Source organism: Chiloscyllium punctatum, chromosome 40 (assembly GCF_047496795.1).
Source record: "Chiloscyllium punctatum isolate Juve2018m chromosome 40, sChiPun1.3, whole genome shotgun sequence".
NCBI classification, from domain to species: Eukaryota; Metazoa; Chordata; class Chondrichthyes; order Orectolobiformes; family Hemiscylliidae; genus Chiloscyllium; species Chiloscyllium punctatum.
The window spans coordinates 4,920,726-4,938,174 of record NC_092778.1 but is presented as its reverse complement, the minus strand read 5'-3'; the positions used below and the strand labels follow the sequence as shown (position 1 = coordinate 4,938,174).

The 17,449-nt window shown below is 38.8% G+C and overlaps 2 protein-coding genes across 6 annotated transcripts in view; both read left to right on the top strand.

The window, feature by feature from the left end:
• The window catches only part of LOC140464306 (protein ELFN1-like), a 450,048-nt gene that overhangs the window by 238,679 nt on the left and 193,920 nt on the right, over positions 1 to 17,449 (top strand). For 3 of the 5 annotated variants that reach the window (XM_072559225.1, XM_072559229.1, XM_072559230.1), the window contains exon 2: positions 2,726 to 2,810. The gene's annotated coding sequence lies outside the window, so the exon portion shown is untranslated. Of the gene's footprint in view, positions 1 to 2,722; positions 2,811 to 17,449 lie in introns of those variants that run through there. The other 2 variants (XM_072559224.1, XM_072559228.1) reach the window with 2 other exon arrangements.
• elfn1a (extracellular leucine-rich repeat and fibronectin type III domain containing 1a) overlaps positions 2,734 to 17,449 on the top strand; it is a 148,506-nt gene continuing 133,790 nt past the window's right edge. The window contains exon 1 of the mRNA XM_072559231.1: positions 2,734 to 2,810. The gene's annotated coding sequence lies outside the window, so the exon portion shown is untranslated. The remainder of the gene's footprint in view (positions 2,811 to 17,449) is intronic.

Genomic DNA, 17,449 nt, shown 5'->3' with positions numbered 1-17,449 from the left:
CCACTCTTGTAGCTCAAGCTAACTTTCTATTGGAAAATTCAGAATACAAGAATGAGGGAATCTATTCCATGTGTACGTCTACTTTCCTATTCACTTAGACTTTAGGTGAAATTTATCACTTCCAACCCTTTTATCTGCCTTTACTCCATATACAGAACAACCTCGATTATCCGAACGAGATGGACATGGAGCATTTTGTTCAGATAATTGATTGTTCGGATAACTGATCTGATCATAAACAAAGGAAGCCATACTGAACATAATTGCATAAAAAAGCATGCTTACAGAGTTTTTATTTAGTTCAATTGATAAAATGTCTAAAGACACTGGATATTGCTTAAAAATTCATGATACTTTACAAATAAAATAACGTTTTGGCTAGAGCTTGACTGAAGTCTGTGAAACTTTTCGCAGACATTTTCCTCAGTTTTATCCCAGTCCTTGACAGCAGCCGACATCTTTCTGTTCGGTGTTGTCCCCCAGTCCAGACTAACCAAGTGTTGTCCCTCCTTCTTTAGTGACCGCTGAGCCCTTAGAGAGAGAGAGAGAGAGATGCAAAATACAGGGAGAACATGAGAGAGAGGAAAGATTTTTTTCACTGACTTCAGTTTCCGTCCTCTCATCAATTTTTTTTGGGTGGGTGGGTAATGCTTTCCCCATGTTTTCTTTCATCAAGTTTTCTTCCTATTTATTTTCACGTGTGCTAACTCACTGTGTTTTGCTCTCCCCACCAAAAAAAAGTGACATTAAGTTTTCTTGTCAGCTGTAAGATATTGAACTACATTTTGTTTCAAAAAAAAAGAGTCATCATGGGATAATGAGAGGAAAACGCAACGGAAACAAAAAGTGCGAGCCCATTTTGTTACTTAGCTCTCTGGAGAATGAGCTGAGGAAAAACTTGTTGGGTTTGCAAAATGGAGCAAATCAATATTGAGAGCGAATCTTGCTGTTAGAGCACACAGCTTGGGCTTGCATATTTGTTATTCTTGAGTGTTCACAGTTACAAACCTTGGTCCTCGAGGAGAATAAGTATCAGAGAGCCTTTCTATAAAAGTGTAAGACTTAAATCTAACATCATGTCTCGAGTTTATATATAAAGTTAATTATTTATTAAATCATACTTACACCTATATTCCTGATCAAATTTACAAAATGATGCATTAAAGTGATGAGGAATAGAATTTTCCTACTTCAATTGAAATGCATGTACAGGGACCATGCGATGTTGCTTGGATAATCCAAAATTCAGATAATTGATGTTTGGATAACCAAGATTGTTCTTGTACATGGATATTCTTACCCAACAAATATCAATTTATCTTAGTGTTGAAAATTTCAATTGGTACCTGGCATCCACAGGATTTTACAAGGAAGAGGGGTCCAAATCATTATGTGCATTGTGTGAAAAATTATCAAATTTTCTCTAAAGACTTCATAGATTATATTCTTTTCAAGATGTATCCATCCCAACAAATGTAATCAACTATTTCACCATGGTTGGATTTTTATCCTGGAAACATACATTTTGCTGTAAAAAGAAATAATTAATAGAATGTTTTAAGTACATGAAACTAAGATGAGGAGGGTGGAGGTTTCACATTGAGGAAAGGTCTCTTGAGAAAGAGAACATCTCTCTGGGTAACATTTTGGGAATTTAATTCAATAATGAATAATATACATTACCTGAGGTAAAACTACTGAAAATATATTCATTAGTATCACTGTGAAACAATTGGTAGATAAGAGAATGAATACTGTTCTTGCGGCTAAATAACATTGGGAACATTGTATAGGTAGGAAGCTTTGTTCACTACACATTTTTAGATGTGACATAAAATCCAAACTTTAAGCTCCAGATTTTCAAAGTGACATTCTTTGAAGTAAAAACTGTCATGGAGATTTTCAAAAATGCAACAAAAATATCTACAGATAAAAGTTAACTATACTGTTGCAAAATCATCTACATTTTTGATAATCTTGGTTTGTTTAAAACCTAATTTGTTTCAGTTACGAAGGAAAAAAATGCAAAAAAACTTATGATTTATGTATAGGTTCACTTGATTAGTCTGCTGTATTAGTAGTTAATCACTATTAATTCAATTTGGGAAAAATGTCTTTACCTAGAGTGGTAAGAACTGGAATATCCCATCGCATGTAATAATTAAGATAAACGGCAAATTTGCATTTCAAGGGGACCTAGATAAGAATGTGTGTATTTCAAATATATGTTGTAGGATTTTTTTATTTCAACCTGAGAGGGCAATGACAATACAGCACTCCTTCAATACCACACTGGCATTCCAATCTTGGGTTTGTGCAAAAATGGTCCTCAAGGAGAATAAGTATCGGAGAGCCTTTCTGTAAAAGTGTAAGACTTAACTCTCTGAGGCTAAAACCCACAATCTTCTAATTCAAAGGCTGAACGAGAGTTGATGAGGACTCATAGCTTTCCCTTAAATATATCCATACTTTGCACATTAATTATTTTGTATGGTATCACGATCCATATTTTAATAGTTTCTGGATAAAGAGGTTCCTCCTGAATTCCTTGTTGGATTTAATAGTGACTATCTTATACTTACGAACCCTGGCTTTGAACTTTTCACGAACACATCTTCCTTATTTATTAACCAAACTACTTCAGCATAAAATATGGAGGAAATTGAGTGCATGCTCGTTGTTAGTTTGCCAATCTGTTAACATATTTCTCATTCTCTTGACACAGGAGAAAATGAGCAGAATCCTACCCTGGCCTTATTTCAGCAAGACAGGAATTGTTTCACAAAGGCAGCTAAATCTGTGGACCTGAGGTAAGAGTTTTTGATCACTTGTCTACTTACAAAACACACCAACAAGCCTATTACAATAACTTTAGCTTAGATTGTCATGCACAATCTACAGTTTGATTCATAAAGTTGTACTTTTACCAGATGCTAAGGGTCAAGAACTACATGGGCCATTATAGACCTTACATAAATTAATTTGAAAAGGACAAGTCAAAGAATAAGGTTAATTTGGTAGAAAATGTAGTTAGTGTTATGTTGATTCTGTAAAGTTTCCAATTCCAAAATCTTCCAGAAAAGCCATAATTTTCTCATTCTTGTGCAAAGCAGTATCTTTGAGAGCTTTTATTATCTGTGTGAGGAATTGAAGCTAACATTATTCACACAAAAATCTTTTACATTATGTTCTATTCAAAAAGTACTTTTAGGCTTTTAAACCTTTCCTTTCATAGAGCTGCAGATCTCCAGCTGACTCAGTTCTAACAGTTTACATGGGAAAGACTAGAGAAATGCCATTCAAAATTTTTCCATCTTCAATGTTCTCTCTCTCAATGATGCTAACACACGCTGGGGAGTTTTTTTTCTCCAGGAGTCAGTGCCTTCTCCTGTTTACTTCTGCCATGGGCCATTTTTGTACGCTAACCAACAGTGAGTGTCAGCAGGGTATTCCACCTGGAAGTACTGCAGCTAAGCCTGATTGCATCCTTGCCTCTCTTGACATCTGCATATTGAGGTTCTCAATAGGAGGCATTAAACAGAGGTGAGAAACAAGAAGTCCAGGCCCCAAATTATTCCACTCACTAAAACACAGACAGAATAAGATCATTCAGCCTAACTGGCTCATGTCAGAGTTTTTGCTTCACATAAGCCTCTTTATCCAAACCTATCAGCATATCTTGTTATTCCTTTTTCTCTCATGTACTTAACTAGCTTTCCCTTAAATATATCCATGTTATTTACATTAACTGTTTTGTGTGGTAGCAAGTTCCACATTCTAATTACTTTCTGGGTAAAGAGGTTCCTCCTGAATTCCTCGTTAAATATTTTAGTTTCTATAAAATATGTCTGAACCTTGGTTTTGAACTTTCCACAAACAAAAACATCTTCCGTATCAATTAACTGGACTAATTCAGCACAGATCATGGGGATTGACTTGGAAACTACCTATTCTATGAGGCTCACTAAAACACTGGATAGTGTATTTACCAGTTGAAAGCTTATAACTGGCCTTCAACACTCTGGTTAGCTTGTGTTTAATTGAATAGATTCTTGTTATCTTGTTTGTGAAAGCCCTGTTAATACCTAGCATCTTTTAAGGAGGATGTTAAGACCACATTGATAGAAAGATACTGATCTGCAAGGTCTCTGAACCACATAAAATGTTATCAAAGCTCATCGTGACTGACTTATTGTTTCATTCTCTTTCGGATGCCAGCTTTTTATCTGAGTTTAAATGTCAATCTTAGCAGCAGCAACATGCTATCTGACCTGGATGCCTGCCTACAATTCCGCCCCCTTCTCTTTATACTTTAAAAACACGCACACACCACACAAGTGTCTGCTTGTTGTGAATGCAGCTTAAATGAACCCACCAGTCAGCAGGTAACTAGAACTAGATGGGAAATGAGAGTATAGATCAATAATGGCCACTGCCAGGAATTTTCATGTGGAGATTAATCTTAGTTCACCCCTTCTTTACCAGAAGAACACTCTACAACTCTTCCATAACACTTTGATAGAAATTGCTCTCCTCTCTAATAGTAATAACATGTAATATACTCATCATTGTAATTAACCTCAACCATTTCCATGTCTCCCAAACAAAATGCAGAACATTTATAAAGGAAACCCTTATAGAATCTCCTTCTCAAACAAATTAAGCTCCTTCAGAACCTTCAAGATAAAAGGTGAATATACAAATTTATGAACTTGGAGCAGAAGTAAGTCATTCAACCTTTCGAGCCTGCTGATCTGATTGTGTTCTCAACTCCACTTTCCTGTCTAATCTGATACCCTTTAAGTTCCTTATTAGTGAGGATGGAGTGTGTAGTGATTGTAACTGGTCTTCATAGAATAGGATTGGCGCTGTTAATCTGGTCTAAATAGGAGCCCTGGTTAACAGATAGAAATGTGAGTATCAGAGATGCTGCCACTCTGAGAGCTGAATCTGAAGAGGCAGTACCAAAGTCAAGGACAGATCATGTTAAATAAATGGTGACTTGGTGATGGGATGTCGGCCTCTATGGAGTTATTTAAAAGTGAAGTGGGATTGATTTACAAAATCAAAAAATCTCCAATTTAAAACCATCCCCATTGTTATACATATCTTCAGTTGCCCAAACTTTGAGCCCTGAAATCTCCTTCCTCAGGCCCTTATGATTGTCCACCTCTCATTCTGATTCCTTATGATTCTCCTTAAGACCTACCTCTTTGTTCAAGCTTTTGGTCACCTGTCATAATATTTCCTTGCATGAGTCAGTGTCAATTATTATTTAATGATGTACATATTAGAACACACAGTCTGAAGTACATTGTCCACTGTCTTTTTAATCTCTTCCACAGCTATGTAAAATTGTCTGCGACTCTTGATCGTCGTCTTCCCAAATTCCAACCGGTTAATGATTTCTTGTACAGTTTGGCAAAATTATTGCATGAAGGCTTGAGAATTTTCCTTCTGCAGCTGAACTCCTAACTTCAGCTGTATGGCTGAGGAAAGCAGAGTAATGTATCAGTCCAAAACAAATATCAGAGAGTACAAAAGATGAGGTTGAATGGAACTGTGAAGTGGAAACTAAATTAGTATTACTGTATCAGGAAACAGGAAGGTAGCCCTCAGAGACAGTACATGAGATAGAAAAAGAAGAATAAGCATAAATTAGCTCAGTGATGAAGGGGCAGCTCACAGGAAAAGGAAATGCCAGCAATGAACTCACAAAAGGAGAGAAAGAAGACTTGGTTCTCAGAGAGAGGAGACATAGGAATGGAGTTTAAGTATAAAGGGAAGAAGTTTATATTTGGAACTTGTTTGGAAAATATCCACAACACAATTTTTATAATTTTATAATTGGGAGTTGCCCTTTTAAGACTGGAAGGCGTTTATTTTTTCAAAACAATTATGGGGCTTTGGAATTTTTTACCTAGAGAGTTGTAGATGTTCACAATTAAATATGTTCAAGACAAAAGTTGTTAGATTTTGGGGTACAAAGGGAAATAAGGTAAATGAAAACAGCAGGAAGATTGAATTCAGGCAGAAGGTGAAATATGATCTTTGTGAATAGTGAAAGGTCAAATGGTCTACTTCATTCCTATTTCTTATTTTCTGAAATTGGCAACATTTGTACAGTGGAATGAAATAGCTATGTGTTTGACTCACTTGGTTCTGAAAATGTTTAGTAGCAATGTATATCTCAAAATGCCTACCATTGTCCCAATGTATGTCCTTCCCTGACTTCTCTACAAGACCATTAGACAGGAGCAGAAATTAGGCCACTTGGCCCATCAAGTCTGCTCCAGCATTTAATTGTAGTTGATAGATTTTTCAACCCCATTTTCCTTCTTTCCCCCTTTAAACATTGATCACATTGGAAGTCAAGAACTCTGTTTTAAATATACTCAATGACCTGGACTCCACAGCCTTCTGTGGCAATGAATTCCACAGATTCAGCATTCTCTAGCTAAAGAAGTTTCTCCTTATCTCAGTTCTAAAGGGTCTTCCCTTGAAGGCTGTGCCCTTGGGTCCTCATTTCTCCTGCCAATGGAAATATCTTCCCAATGCCCACTCTGTGCAGGCCGTTCAGTATTATGTAAGTTTCAATCAGATCCTCCTTCATCCTTCTAAACTCCATTGAGTATAGTTCCAGGGTTCTCAAGCATTCCTCAGATATTAAGCCTTTCATTCCCAGGATAATCCTTGTGAACCTCCTCTGGAACCAGAACTCCAGAGCCAGTACATCTTTCTTGAGGTATGGGGCCCAAAATTGCTCACAATACTCTAAATGTTGTCTGACCAGAGCTTGATAAAACCTCAGAAGTACATTCCTACTTTTATATTCTAGTCCTCTTGAGATGAATGACAACATTGTATTTGCCTTCTTAACTATTAACTCAACAAACAAGTTTACCTTAAGAGAAACCTGAACTAGGACTCCCTAGTCCACATACAATTCTACATATCTTGTCTGCTCCCTTAACCAAATGACTATTCTGGATAAACTATGGATGATGTGAATTGTAGAATAGCTGTTTTTGTTTCTTCTCAGGGTGTGGATATCACAGGTGTGACAAGCATTTATTGCCTTTCTGCAGTTTCTTTAAGAAGGCAGTAGTGGGAAGTTAAACTGAGGTCCACTCTGTCGTCTCAGGTGTATGTGAGATGTTTCATGGCCACTATTTTGAAGCAGGACAAGACAGTTTTCCCCAATATCCTAGCCCTGGCCAATGTTTGTCACTCATCCAACATCTCTCGCAGATTACTTGGTCATTATCATTTTATGAATTGTGAGGGCATAAATTTGCTGCTCCATTTCCTGCACATAACAATAATTAATCTTCTACAATATCTCACTGGCTTTCATTCGCTTTAAGATATCCTGTGATTGCAAATGGTGTCATATAAACATATTTCTTTCTTACCAACCTCTCATTTGAAACCAAGTAATTAAGCAGTAACTGAGCATTGAGGCTGTGATTATCTTGGTCTCACCGGCTCAGTATCTTAGTATGAGGTGCATTTACAAACTGAAAACATTTCAGAACCCATCAATATTTATAAAAGGCTTGTGTGGTTAGAATTGTTCCAACAGTCACTGTTCTGTACTCTTTTTGTGCTGTGAATAATTGACAGGCTGTTTCTGAAACAATCATACACTTGATGAGATTTTATCTTTTGGAACAAGATGAAATTTCATCTCTCAGATGTGGCGATTTAATAAGTCATCACTCAAGTCTTGCCCAAAGTAAGGGGTAGAATATATGGAATTTCATCTTATAAATTTATTTTGTGTAAAGGGGTGACATTCTTGATCTTTCCAAGCTCCAAACATGTTGTAATATATATTCCATTCCCCTTCCACAACCTTCCTCACAATGAAATCAAGATTTATCATTCTGCAATACTTGCCCAGTTCCTCTCAAAACAGTAGAACTCCTCACCTCTTTCCAGGTTTTAAACCCCATGGTTTGTGTTGCTTAACCGATACATTTTGATTGATAACATCCTTCCTATACTCTGTAGTCTTGGTGGTAATCTGAATAAAGGGATTTTGGACTTCATCTTGCTTCCACAATGAATAGAAAATATTCACTTTAAAGGGCCACAGTAAAACCCCAAAATAATTCACCAAACACACAAATGATCAACACAGTCGTTTTTTTAAGTAAATGACTCTAATATTTACCACAGCAACTACTCCACAAAGTTTATCCTTCACAAAAGCTATTCATTATACATAAATAACAAGCAAATCAAGACTTGTCACCAGATAATATTCAGTACATGTTTCTATTCTATAAATGAGAAAGGGAGAATCAAACTCCAGTGACCTCCCAGTTTATACCATAGAATGTTAAACACCAGAGGTTGAATGTTATTTAGACAGAGTCCAGGCATGTTCTTTTCTAGTCAAAGTTTTATTCCAACTGACACACCACCAACAACCCCCACAAATGACTTGTCCCCCATGTATCTATATATATGTAATCAGTTATGTTCTTACCCAATTATCCCTCAATTAACACATAACCATTACCTGTTCCTAGTTTTATTTGAATGCAGTCATCTTTGCCAGACCCTACCAGATAGTAACAGGGTAGACTTCTCCACTGAGATCTTATTTCCTGACATGGCAGGCAAGTCAATCCATTAGCAGAAAGATGCCTTTCAGGGCCCGATGTAGCTGGCTGGTGATCATATACCAGCTCCCTAGTTATGAGAATGAATAATAAAGTTGGGCTGTCATGACTCCCAACTGTTTGTCTTCCTTCCCCAAAGCCCCACAAACCTGTTTATCTCACCATCTCGAACCCATCGGTACCCTGTCCATTTGGGGAAATCCAATACTTTGACACTTGATTCAATGTATTTGTAAATATTTTTGAGCCAATTTTAATGTTGAATTCTAAGCTTGTTATCATTTTAATAATTAAATAAAAGGCATCATCATTCTGACCTCATTCTCATGATATATTTTAACAATGGTGTAAACTGGAGGATCTGCCTATAATGTATGTTTCTCCTGATTTTCATTTCAAAATTCTGATGATTACCCCAACACTAAATCACCTATTTTAGATTCAAAACATGGCCGTTAGATTAATGCAAATGAGGCCAGAACCATCACAAAATGAGTAAATGAACCATCCTCTCAGAAAAGGAGCTACAACCAAGAAAATTAACTTCCACGTGAGCCAACATTCAGACACACTTCAGGAAGCATAATTTTTAAGAGAAATTAAAATGTTATAAGAGCTGCTTTTTATCAGCTTCCTCAGAGCCAAATAAGCAAATTCAAAACTGGGACTCTCAGAAACCATCAGCTTTTTTTTGCACCTTGCTGTTGTGCATAATAAACAATGAGACAAGGTAATGGGCCAACTCTTCCAGTCAGCATTGATGCTTGGCACATTGCCACTCTGGAATGTTTACTGTTTCCCATCTACACAGCACATTTTTAGTCGATACTTCTCTTCCGGGCTGTTGCAAAAATGAGCGTGTGCAGACACTCCAGCACTAGACTGAGCACAGCAGAAGACAAGACAAGACAGGACAGGACAGGAAAGACAAGGTACACTCCCTTTTAAAACAGATGCTGCCATATTCAGGTAAGTTTTCAAGTCTTCCAATGAGTAAATAGGTTTGTGAGTTGTTGAGTGAGTAAGTGGTGATTGAGTAGGTTGGTAACTGTGATGGGGAGTAATGTCATAGAGACATAGAGATGTACAATATGGAAACAGACCCTTCTGTCCAACTCGTCCTTGCTGATCACATATCCTAAATAAATCTAGTCCCTTTTGCCAACACTCTTCCTATTCATATAACCACCCAGATGCCTTTTAAATTTTGTAATTGTACCAGCCTCCACCACTTCCTCTGGCAGCTCATTCCATAGGAGCATCACCCTCTGCATGAAAAAGTTGCCACTTAGATACCTTTTAAATCTTTCCCATTTCACCTTAAACCTATGCCCTCTAGGTTTGGACTACCACAGCCCAGGAAAAAGACCTTGTCTATTTACCTTATCCATACCCCTCATGATTTTATAAACCTCTATATGGTCACCTCTCAGCCTCTGACACTCCAGGGAAAATAGCTCCAGTCTATTCAGCCTCTCCCTATAACTCAAACCCTCCAACCCTGGCACCATCCTTGCAAATCTTTTCTGAGCCCTTTCAAATTTCACAACATCCTTCCTATAGCAGGGAGACCAGAATTGCGTGCAATATTCCAAAAGTGACCTAGCCAATGTCCTGTACAGCAGCAATATGATCTCTCAACCCTGTTACTCAATGCGCACACCAATACAGGCAAGTACACTAAACGCATTCTTCACTATCCTGTCTACCTGGGACTCCACTTTCAATAAACAATGAACCTGCATTCTAAGGTCCTTTTGTTCAGCAACACTCCTAGGACCTTAACATTAAGTGCCCTGATTTGTTTTTCCAAAATGCAGCACCTCACATTTATCTAAATTAAACTCCATCTGCCAATCTGTGCACCATCAGTACATTTGATCAAGATCCCATTCTACTCCGAGAAAACCTTCTTCACTGTCCACTACACCTGCAATTTTGGTGTCATCTGCAAACTTATTAACAATACCTTCTGTGTTCACATGCAAATCTTGAATATAAATAATAAAATGCAATGGATCCAGCATTGATTCTTGTGGCACATTGCTGTTCACAGAGCTCCAGTCTGAAAAGCAGCCCCCAACAGCACCCTCTGTCTTCTTCCTTCGAGCCAGTTCTGTATCCATATGGCTAATTCTCCCTGTATTCCATCTGATCTCACCCCGCTAACCATTCTACCACAAAGAACCTTGTTGAATACCTTACTGAAGTCCACATAGATTACGTCCATCACTCTGCCCTCATCAATCCTCTTTATCACATCTTCAAAAAACTCAATGAAGTTAGTGAGTGATATTACCCTAATTTCCAATGCTGACACTTTATGGTATCTGCCACTCCTGACAGTGTGTGATGAAGGATAAGGGCTGTTTGGGGAAATTTGCCACCACCAACCCTCCTTTTTCTGTGTCTTTAGCAATTTAGTGAGTAATGGTAGATTATACATCACTGCAAATTATTTACAGAGAGGTACTTGTCTTATTAATTTGCTGAGATGATTTGCTGAACTTTTGAATAATTCCAACAATATGACTAGTCAGGCATAATTACAAGAACTTTTAGGCACTGCACAGGAAACATCTGCTCCCAAAGGCTACAGTTGAACTCACCCCTATCCGCAGAAAATGGATGCTTTCCCAAATTTTTCAAGATAAAAGACCAAACACTAACGTCTACACAAATTTTTAAATAAAGTTCACTGGTCGCAGCTCTTATGAATTTTTCTGCCGAATCATAGTTTAATTACTGAATCTTGGTCTATTTAAATCTGTAATTTCTCCTAAATTTTCTTCAACTAGCCTTTTTGATTAGATTTCTACAAACTTGCTCTTTTCCAGAGTAAATAATGTTTGAAGCCTTCCCAATTCTCCAGCCAAGGTATAAATTACTTTCTTTCACTATGCCTTGCTGCTGTGCCTCATGGAGCCTAATCTTAATGGTTGAAACTTGTTGTCAGAGGTGATACTGCTATTTTACACTCCCTTATCTTCCTTTTCTGGTCTTTGCACTCTTTTCATGAAGTTATCCTCTTTTTCCTTAAGTCTATCTAACTTTGTTCTTCGAGGCTTCTCTTGCTCCTTTTAGAGTTTCTCCATTAAGGTTTCTGTCTTTTTCCAAATTGGATTTGGCTTTTTTGTCTCATTCTTGAATCCATAATCTTTTTTGTGTCCTTTACCAACTTCTCATTGAAGGTTTGACTTTGGAATGCTGTCGCTTCCATGATTGCTGCAGTCATTTTCTGGGCAGAATCTTTGGGGTCTGAGTCAGTTAGGATATAATGAGATATGTGATAGAGTCAGGTGATAAACACAACAAGGCCCATCTTGGTGTTGGGAGCAACTCACGTTGTATTTTGTGCTTGGCACAACTCACCTCATTAATATTCAGCTTTTCATCTTAACAAACTTGTCAAATAATTTCAACTTTGGGAAAACTCATCCCAGATGCAAATAGACTCTCCTCAGCTTCAACATCCAAGGATGGGAGGGGGCAGGCAGATTGAAGATGGAAGTCCCAGCTACCTCTGTAGTGTCCTGAGTGGAAAGTGTAGAGGAACTTGCATGTGGTTCCACCTCTGGCTGTGCACCATCTTGACTCCTTGTCAAGTGGGACCATTAGACTGTTGTCAATGTTCCCCACTCCGCTCTCACAATGTGTTTAGTCTTGAAGACCAGTGGCTGGGCAATTGGTTGCTGGCGTGTGCACATTTCCAGCAGTCACTGAGGATGCTAGGCCTGGTTCTCCGGGGTAGCTGCCAACCTACCCATGGAAACAGACAGACAGTCACATTATTTGCAGCATGGCTGCAGCTTCTAACGCAGTGAGGCCATTGTGTCCCATATACTTGTCTGCCACTGCTGCTTTGCCCCATGCATTTGAATGAAGTCCCAGGATTCGTTCCTCATTGGAGGTGACATAGATGTCAGGCACTCACCCAACTGAACAGATTCACTCTGTCCTGTTTTGAACTATCTTCTCCTGTACTAACAGAAAAGAGGAGACTGAGTGGGCTTAAAGTAGGTAATATGGCTGTAGGTGCTAAAACATATGGGGGAAAGATCCAAAGGACTGAGGAGACAGTATGAAGGCCATGCAGGCGTACCAGTATGGGAAGCTGTGGGCGTGGGGGATGCTGATGGTGGGAGACCACATAAGGGATAATGGTGCAGTCTATAGTAACAGTTTCAGAGCACGGGTGTTGGTAGAAGATGGATGCAGTGACATATCCTCTTGATTCCAGCCTCTATCCCCACAAACCCTGGCAGGAAATCTTCATTCCCAATCACTGATGCAGCTTTCCCCTTCCCTCCTATTCATACGCAGAGCCTCTCCTCCCAATTCCTAATAACAAGATTCACCAGCCATTTCCAATCTCTTTCCAGAAATTCCCATCCAGTGAATGCAGTGGCTATATGGACATCAGACTCCTGCCATTAACTTCATACTTCCATAGGTAATTTAGCTAGTATTTGGGTTGGTTTGTAGATGGCTTTGAAATGAAGTATGGGCTCCATGTCCTTATTCTTACAAACAGGTGTCCTGACCTTTCCCCACCATGGAAATTGATACCTTCTTGTAACTGTGCGTTCAGTTGCTATTAATTCATCTCCAAGAATTGACAACTAAGCCCTTTCTCGTTTTGCTCTCGTTCATCTATGGGAGTCAGATATGACTTGAGGACAACAAAGGAAATGATTGAAAATCTCTTCTCCTTGATTGGGACTTTGTCGTGCAAAGTATTAAGATTTGTTCACGTGGTACTTCATAGTGAAAGAATATCAGTCTCTTATTCACTTGTGGAACTCCAGCCCAGTCAGAGCAAACATGAAGTTCTTCTCTGTCTGCGGATATTTGATTGATGTAGTAGAGTGGAACCTTTTGGGAGAAAAGGATCCTGTATGATATGATGTAATCAGGAGTTACAGCCCCTGGATCCCGTATCTCTGATTCATGCTGTGCAGAAGCTGACTTTTTCAGAAAGATAAAGTTTTGTGATTTTCATCAGAGCTTGGTTGTTTAAAGCAGTGGCTATTTGCACCACACAAAGTAAGATTATACCAAGACAGTGCTGAGTTTGGCCAATCCGAGTTGGATGATATGAGTAATTCAAATCAGTCCTACAAGCCTATTCTACCATTTAAATAGATCAAGATTTAACCTGTTGTATCTACCTTGGGTCCTTAACCTGTGGCTAACAAAAATCTATTAATCTCAGTTTAGAATTTTCAAATGACCAACAGTCTCTACTGTTTCTTGTGCAAGAGAGTTTAGACTGTCACAAAGCTTTTTGTGAAGAGGTCTAGCAAGACCACATCACTTTTTAATATCTTATTTCATAGGACCCGCATCAAAAAACAAACCCGGACGATTACTGCTCTCGGGAAGATCTGCCCCCAATCACCCCCACCAGCGCCACTCACCTGCATTCTGCTGACACGGCCCCCACAGACCCCACTGTCACTATCCCGACACCCCAGAACCCCGAGGGCAACATCACCCCAGCTCGTGCCTCCACCCCCATTCCCCCCACCATCACACCCACTCCAGGTACTGGCTCCGACCCCACTCCCAGCTCCATTGTTTTTACCTTGATCTTTGAGGGGCCCTATTCTCTCTCTAGTTACCCTTTTGTCCTTAATATATTTGTAAAAACCCTTTGGATTCTTCTTAATTCTATTTGCCAAAGCTATCTCATGTCCCCTTTTTGCCCTCCTGTTTCCCTCTTAAGTGTACTCCTACTTCCTTTACACTCTTCTAAGGATTCACTCGCTCTATCCTGTTGATACATTACATATGCTTCCTTCTTTTTCTTAACCAAACCCTCAATTTCTTTAGTCATCCAGCATTCCCTATACCTATCAGCCTTTCCTTTCACCCTGACAGGAATATACTTTTTCTGGATTCTCGTTATCTCATTTCTGAAGGCTTCCCATTTTCCAGCCGTCCCTTTACCTGCGAACATCTGCCTCCAATTAGCTTTCGAAAGTTCTTGCCTAATACCATCAAAATTGGCCTTTCTCCAATTTAGAACTTCAACTTTTAGATCTGGTCTATCCTTTTCCATCACTCTTTTAAAACTAATAGAATTATTGTTTGGCGGGAACTTCTATGATATTGACCCAGCACCAATGAAAGAACAACTTCTATCCATCCAAACAGGGGTGGCATGTGAATTAGAGTGGAGCCTGGAGGAGTTGGAACAAACAGTGTCATTCACCTTAAGGATAGGAAAATCCCACTCTTTACTGTTGTTGAGTGATTACCACAAAAATGCGTAAAGTCATATATAATCCTTTCAGGCAGTCCCTCGGAATTGAACCCGATTGCCTCCACTCAGGTATGATGAGTTCTGAAAGGGGTCATTAGTTCAATGCATTGAATGAAAACTCTGCCACATGTGGGACAAGTGGTGTTTGAAAGTTTCATGCACTTTCCCTAATGCCTCAACTTTGTCTCTGCATGAACTTTCTTGATATATTTGGTGCCTTCCTGAATGAATCTTCTCCACTTTGCTTAGCCACAGGCCAGGGATTTCTCTGAATTACCAAGATATTTTGCCTGTTCAAGGATGTTTTGAGGACCTTCATGAGATATTTCTGCTGTCCTGCCGGGATTCTTGTACAATGACCAAGTTTCCAAGCAGAGCAATTGCTCTAGGAGTTTGTTGTCAGTGTTATGATTCTTGCTGTTGGGATCCTGGCAAAACTCAGTTACCAGAATGAAATGTTTTCTTTATTTTTGTTAATGTGGTGGTCAGACACTGAAATGCAGTTACATGAAACTGTAGAGTTTCTTGAACAACAGAACAAAACTTATGACACAAAAGAAGAAATAAGTAAAAGTCAAGCTGTCTAAATGTGGAACACAACTTAGAAGAATTTTAAAACACACAGCAAAATAAAGTTTTCCATTTATTTCCCAACATCACTTTGCGAGCAGTTTTTACACCCCATCATTCAACTCCATAACATTTTATTTAAATAAATCCCGACAGTTTCTTTGCCTTGAATTATAGTCACAGTTTGATGAGTCTTTCCAAATGTGACAAAATGGACTCTTCCAAACTTCTGAGAACCTAAGCTTTCTCAGTTCTAATGACCTATAGATTTATAACCAAACTTTCAGAACTTCCACAAACTAAACTTTTTTTTACTGAGATGACTGTGTTTTTCCTCAACTGTACTACAATCCTATAAGGAGAGAATACTAAACCTGTTTCTGACCACAGACAAGTCTCCTCCAATTTGCTGTAAAAACTTTCAGTCTTCAGATTCTCTAAACTAAAATCAATCTTTGATTATTCTGAACTGGAAACAAGCTAATGACCTTCAATGTTTACTCACCTATCATAAACCTTACTGTATCACCTTATTCCATTGACACTCCAGGGATTTGCATTCACCTACTTTCAGACATATATTGGATTAGATTGCTATTCTAGAAGCAAACTGTTTGATCTTGTTTTGTTTTAGAAAAAAACCCTTCAAAAAAGTAACCAACACCCACATACCTCCACTTGAAATCCAAACTAAAAAATGACATGTAAATAAATCACATACCTTTCATCACAGTCAGAGACATAAACAATATTTCCTGGCCAGCAAAGATGGTTTTAAGCAATATTTTTTAACTGCATTCATGCCTTGATGCTGGGCATACAGTCATAGAATCATAGAGCTGTACAGCATGGAAACAGACACTTAAGTCTAATGCGTTTATGCCGACCAGATATCCTAAAGTGATCTAGTCCTATTTGCCAGCATTTGGCCCATATCCCTCTAAACCCTTCCTATTCAAAAACCATCCAGATGCCTTTTGAATGTTGTAATTGTACCAGTCTCCACCACTTCCTCTGGCAGCTCATTCCATACAAACACCAACCTCTGCATGAAAAAGTTGCCTCTTCAGTCCCTTTTAAGTATTTCCCTTCTCACCTTAAACCTATACCCTCTAGTTTTGGACTTTCTTATCCCAATGGAGAAGATCTTGTCTATTTACCCTAACTATGCCCATCATGATTTTATAAACATCTCTAGGGTTGCCCCTCAGCCCCTGACCCTCCGGGAAAATAACCCTAGCCAATTCAGCCGTTCTCTATAGCTCAAAACCTCCAACCCTAGCACCATGCTTATAAATCTTTTCCAAACCCTTTCAAGTCTCACAACATCCTTCCTATAGCAAGAAGACCGGAATTGCACACAATATTCCAAAAGTGGCCTAACTAATGTCCCGTACAGCAGCATACTCAATGCACTGATCAATAAAGGCAAGCATCCCAAATGCCTTCTTCGCTATCCTATCTACCTACAACTTGACTTTCAAGAAACAATGAACCTGCACTCCAAGGTCTCTTTGTTCAGCAACACTCCCGAGGACCTTACTATTAAGTGTATATGTCCTGCCCTGATTTGACTTTTCAAAATGCAGCACCTCACATTTATCTAAATTAAACACCATCTGCCATTCCTCAGCCCATTGGCCCGTCTGATCAAGATCCCATTACTCTGAGGCAACCTTCTTTGTTGTCCATTACACCGCCAATTTAATGTCATCTGCAAACTTACCATACTTCCTATGTTAACATCCAAATCATTTATATAAATGACAAGAAGCATCAATCCTTTTGGTACACTGCTGGTCACAGGCCTCCAGTATGAAAAGCAACTCTCCACCACCACCCTCTGTCTTCTACCTTATAAGCCCAGTCTGTATCCAAATAGCTAGTTCTCCCTCTATTCTGTTTGATCTAAGCTTGCTAACCAGTCTACCATGAGGAACCTTGTTCAATGTCTTACTGAAGTTCATATAGATCACAT